Source organism: Cornus florida, unplaced genomic scaffold (assembly GCF_030987335.1).
Source record: "Cornus florida cultivar Cherokee Brave unplaced genomic scaffold, ASM3098733v1 CherokeeBrave_3.0.0_Hap2_Chr06, whole genome shotgun sequence".
Taxonomy (NCBI): Eukaryota; Viridiplantae; Streptophyta; class Magnoliopsida; order Cornales; family Cornaceae; genus Cornus; species Cornus florida.
The window spans coordinates 21603793-21610175 of record NW_026775576.1 but is presented as its reverse complement, the minus strand read 5'-3'; positions in this window follow the sequence as shown (position 1 = coordinate 21610175).

The following is a 6383-nucleotide window of genomic DNA, read 5'->3' as shown; positions in this document are numbered from 1 at the left end:
AACATCTTGTTCTTGAAGTTCACCTAAGAGCAAGGTGTATACATTACCATTTCTAGGAGCACAAATTATTTGAGATTCATTTCTTTTAACAATGCATTTATTTGATTTAAAAATCACATCAAATCCATTATCACAAAGTTGACTAACACTAAATAGATTACGCTTTAAACCTTTAACAAGTAAGACATGTTCAATTGATAAAGAAGGAGAAATACCTATGATCCCATTGCCAATTACCTTACCTTTAGAGTTGTCTCCAAATATTACGCTTCCTCCTTTGTATGCTTCTAGAGAGGAGAATTTTGTGCGGTCACCCGTCATATGTCTTGAACATCCGCTATCTAGAAACCATTTGTCCTTGGAAGATGTGGAGACTTTGAAACCATCCTACAAAAGAGATTTCAAGTATTTTTACTTGGTACCTAAATCTTGTTGGGTCCATGGGAGTTAGCTAAGAGCACATATGTTCCTTTAAGAATCCACTTCTTTATAAACTTAGGCTTTTTCTTTGAGCACTCTTGAATAAGATGACCTATCCTTTTACAATAATTGCATCTAGAATTTTTGTTCTTGCTTTTAACAAAGTAGTTAGCCAAAGGCTTTCTCTTTTTCAATAGACATGCTTTCTTGTCAAAAGGGTCATATCCTAATCCATTTTTATAAAAGACACTTCTTTGAGCACCTAGCATAAGTTCTAGATTTTTGGTACCTTGAGTAAACTTTGCCAGACCATCAATTTGGTCTTCAATGATTAACTTCAAGGATGCATTTTCAGAGATGAGTTCAGGTGATCATGTTTCTTTAAGCAAAGTGCATTCCTTTTTCAAGCACTCATTTTCATTTAGAAGAGTTTGAAATTTGCTTTCAATGATAAGTTTTTCTCTTCTTTGAGAAGCACATTTTTTGACCATTTTACCTAGTTCATCATGTAATTCTTTAAAACCATCAAGTAATCCATTATATGCATCAACTAAATCATCATAGGACATTTCATATTCAGAGGAAGAGTCATAATTAGAGTTTACCTCATCCCTATTTTCCATGAGACAGAGGATTGCCTTTTCATCATCGCTTTCGGAACCATTTGAGTCGTCATCTTCCCAAGTGGCTTGCATTGCTCTTTTCTTTTTCTTTTCCTCTTTGTAAACATGACAATCAGCTTTGAAGTGTCCTGGCTTTCCATAATGAAAACAGGTAGAGGTTTTTTGTTTGCTCTGTTCATTAGATGATTCACCATTTTTGAACCTTCCCTTGTTGAATTTCTTCTTATGAAGAAATCTTTTGAAGGATTGAGTGATAAGAGCCAAATCATCATCTTCACTTTCGTTGCCGACAACTTCCTTTTCTATTTAAGAGACTTTGAAAGCAATTTCTTTCTTTCGATGATGATCTCCTTCTCTATCTTTTAGAGTGATCTCCCATGTGAGAAGAGAGCCGAGAAGTTCATCTAACTCAAGTGTGTTGAGATTGTGAGCTTCCTTAATTAACGTTGCTTTTGCATCCCATTATTCGGGTAAGCTTCTTAGAATTTTCCTTGCAAGATCAAAGTTAGTCATAGTTCTGCCAAGATGTTTCAACCCATTAATAATGTCAGTAAATCTCACAAACATTGTATTAATAGACTCATTTTCATTCATACGAAACAATTCATATTAATGCATAAGAATGTCAATTTTGGATTCCTTGACTTGTGAAATTCCTTCATAAGTAACATAAAGTTTATCCCAAATTTCTTTAGCTGTGGTGCAAGTAGAGATTCTATTATATTCACTAGGACTTATAGGACAATTTAGATTGACTTTAGCTTTAGCATTTAAAGAAATAAGTTTATAATCCTCGGTGTCCCATTCAGCTTCAGTTTTAGGGATTCTTCTTGTGTCAACAATTTTCATTGGAACAAAAGGTCTATTAACTATAACCAGCCAAATTTGATAGTCTACGGATTGAAGAAAGTCTATCATTCTATTTTTCCAATAGCTGTAGTTTGTTCCATCGAACTAAGGAGGTTTAGTATTAGATTGGCCTTCTTGATGAAGATAACCATTTAAGTTTGCTATGATCGTTCTCTAATACACTTAAGCTTTTCCAACAGAGTTCAAGCTCTGATACCAATTGTTGCCCAGATATAGGCTCTAGAGGGGGGGAGGGGTGAATAGAGTCTAAACAAACTAAGGTCAATTTTGGGTTTTAATTAATCAACTAGAACAAAGTTTAACTTCCTTGATACATATTGAAGAAAGTAATTTGAATTTTAAACTTCAAAGGATAATATTTATTAAAAAAAAATATGAAGCAATAAATGTAAGATATAGAGATAGAGATTGCAAACATATACTCAGTGATTTTAGCGAGGTTCAGAAATACCTTCTATTAGTCTTTCTTGGGCCACACCAGCCCTTACAGGATATGAACAAGATTGATGAAGTACAAAGCGATCTCTCTTAGATCTAAAGTACAAGATTCAGCTCACTCTAGAGTATATATGAATAAATTGAAGCTCAATACTCTTTTATGATATAAAGTGTGTATATGATGATGAAAGTCTTTATGATTGCAAGAATATCTTTCTCAATGAATGTAACAACTTTTTATGAAGACCTCAACTCATTATATAAAGTTTCAGATGAGTCTGATATGAAATCTAGCTGTTGGACACACACTTCGAGAAAAACAGGCTGCTTGAAATTTGAATTTTCACAGGTTCGGTCGTTCGAAATAAAACACCCTTGAGGTTCAGTTGACCGATTTGGTTAAAGGATGGCCATTAGCCTTGGTTCGGTAGACCGATGAAAAAGCTCTCTTTGTTTCGGTCAACCGAAACTCCTTTCTCCTTTGTTCTAAACTCTCTGTGAGAATCGGCTCTGCTGATTTATTTTCCTTTCTAGTTTCGGTCGCCTGAAACTCTAGTGAGGGTCTTTCAAATGCTAGGTTTGGTAGACCGAAAAATAAAGGTCCTGAGATTCGGTAGACCGAAATAGTTTAGAGGTTTTGATCCAAGCTCTCTTCTTATATCGGTCGATTGATTTAATATGCCCTTTCAATTCGGTCGACCGAATTGGTTTATGTATCAGGAACCTGTTTTGATGATGTGTTAAGCTTGGTCCTTTGACCCTTGATATTATGAATGAGTTGTTTATGCATGATTTAGGAAATGAGCTTCAAAATGTTCATACAAACTTTAACAAAGTTTCCTAAAACAACTCACCATCCTAGCTACCTTATTGATGAGATCTTGATAATTTCTTTGAATCTTGAGTCCTTTTTGATATGTCTTGATGATGCTTTTTCCTTTGAGCTTTAATATGTAACGACTTGTGTTGATGAAAGCTTTTAATCTGTAATTTGCTCAAGGTAAACATTAGTACACATAAAACACCAATAATGAATTATGATCATCAAAATCCTTGGATTCAAGGTCAACACATATCATATCATTATTTATATGTTCCTATATATATTAGCAATAGACTATACACTTCATTCATATATAATTGCACATGAAGTCATTGCTAAAGAATGAGTTAGTTCAAGCTTGCATAAGCTTTGAAAGAACTCATCACTTGTGCTAGAAATACTAAGACCATGCACATCAATTATAAAATTCATTTTGGTCAACAATTAAGGCATGAGAAACCTTCATTACCATGAGTTGGTAATGGACATTAGGACCCCTGAATGCGCGTCATGAAAAACTGTGTTTTTGGCTAAGTGTGAAAATTGGATTTTTGAAATAATAATTATTTCAAAATAATTTTTCCCGGTACTAACTCTTTATACTTCAACTAGCATAAACTGATTTTATCATAATTTTTGACCAATTCTACATTGGTCTACATACGGATTCATTTTTATTAAAACTGTCGAAAATCCAAATTTGTACTAAAACTGAATTTTTACATTTTGATTTAGTTGGATTTCAATTTTCTTATATTTTTTATTGAATCCAAATGGAGGGCACTTCCTTATTTACATTGTAAACTTAAAGTAAATGGACATATAAATATTGTAAAGACATTTACTTAAATGTTTTCAATGGAAATAAGGTATGTGCAGATGTCCTGTGGAAAAACTATCTCATTTGTTAACTTAGAACAAAATTTCTGAAGTAGTAGTTTCATTTCGGCAGACCGAAATGCATAGGCAAATTGAATAACAACCGGCCGACCGAAATGTTATTTCAGACGACCGAAATAAGGCACTCAACATATCTCATTTCATTTCGGACAACCAAAATAAACCTTATTTCAGTTCGGTCGACCGATGCAAGTTTAGATCTGATTCAAATAGCTATATTCCTCTCAGGCAGTGTGCACAACAGCTTTTTGAATTAGATGCAGAAACTCTATAAATAGAGTAAGGGGACTTCGGGATTTCGGGATTTCATGTTGCTACACTTGAGAGACATCTTCTAGCATCATAAGAGCTTTTGTTCTTCATTCGTATCATACTCTCTCATCCCATATCATTCATATAGTATTGAGCTTCAATTTATTCATCTATACTCTAGTTGTGAGCTAATATTTATATATCAATCTTTGAGAGATATATTTATATGCAACAAATCTGATCTTCAATTTGTAAGGGATGGTGTGGCCTAAGGAAGAAGAATCAAGCTAGCTTCATATTTGCAAGGGTTAGTGTGACCCAAAGGAAGACTAAGAGAAGTTGTCTTTTAGCAAAGAGAAGCAAGGAGTTGTTTCTAATCATGGTTTGCTCTCTACCCGTAAGGAGGAGCCACAGTGGATTGGGAAGTCTCAAGAGGGGTCTTGAACCGAGGAGTAGGAGTTTCCGAACCTCGCTAAAATTGCCGTATGAATGTTTGCAAATCTCTCTTCCTTTATCTCATTTACATTTATGCTATTAATTGCTTATGTCTATATCTTGATTGTTGCATAAATGTTATAAAGTGTGTGTTAGAATTTGCAAAACAATCAAAACTGAAAATTGGCCAGTGTTTGCCATTGACCCTATTCACCCCCCTCTAGAGTCAATACTTGGGCAACACTTCTGAATATGATGTTACCTAAAGCTAAACTAATTCAATTTGCGAATGAGTCCAAGTCATATTTAGGTGTGTGGGGGACGTGGTATATATAAGTGTGAATGAAATAAAAAGGATGGAAATGTGTGGTGGCTTGAAAAAACTTAGAGTTGCCTAAGTTGCATATGCATCATGGCTATACGAAATGTGTGGGTATCAAGTCAAATGTAGTTCAAAGTAACAAGTTAGAAAGACGAAAGAAAGTGTGGTGAAAGATATGGAAATTGAATGGGGCTTGATTGAACTTAGGATTGCCTACATATTCCAATTCTACGAAGCATATGGGAATCAAGTCAAACATAGTTCGCTTAAATGAATAAGAAGGGTTATGTTTGTAACAGCCCTCACCTTACCCAGACACAATATTTTCGCTTTTGGCTCCCCCAGACCAGAGATTTCCAAGGAGGTCACCCATCCTGGTACTACTCTAGAGTATGCACGCTTAACTTTGGAGTTCTGATGGGTTCATGACCATCACGGCTTTAAAACGCATTGTGTCATAGAAATATGTTGAACCTACATATAGCACCTCACATTTCCCAGGTGATATGAGATCATGACACCCTGTAACCTGCTAGTGTGGTAACTCGTCCAGTATCTCGTACCAACCCATAGGTCGTCACAATCACCCCCGTGGGGTCCCAACATCCTTGTTGGCCACACTTTGGACTGGGCTTCGGCTCTGATACCATTTGTAACAGCCTTCACCATACACAAACACAATTGTCCGTTTTTGGTTCCCCCGGACCAACATCCTAGTACTACTCCAAAGTAAGCACGCTTAACTTTGGATTTCTGATGGATTCATGGTCATCATGGCTTTAAAACGCATTGTGTTACATATAACACTTCACTAATCCTAGGTGATGTGGGATCATAACACCTTGTAGCCTACCAATGTGGTAACTCGTCTAGTATCTTACACTCGCCCACATCACACTCGCCCATAGAAGTCGTCACAATGCTTCCTAAAGAATATACAAGTCTAAAAGATGTGAGGTATGGGATGAAGAAAGTCCTAAAAAGCATACTAGTTTGAAGGATGAGAAGTGTGATGAAAACGATCCTAAAGATGATGTTTGTTTGAAGGAATGAGGGGAGTGATAAAACAATCCTAAAGACGACGTGTCTTAAGGAATGAAGGAAAGTGATAAAACGATCCTAAAGACGATGTGTGTCCAAAGTAGCGACGAAATGTTATAAAAGCAATCCTACAACGATATGTGCCTCAAGGAACGAGGAATGCAGTAAAAATAAGTGTCTCAAGGAACGAGGAATTCAAACACCTCTTCAAACAAACAAATAGGAGGAATGTGGTAAAAACAATCCTAAAGTTGATGTG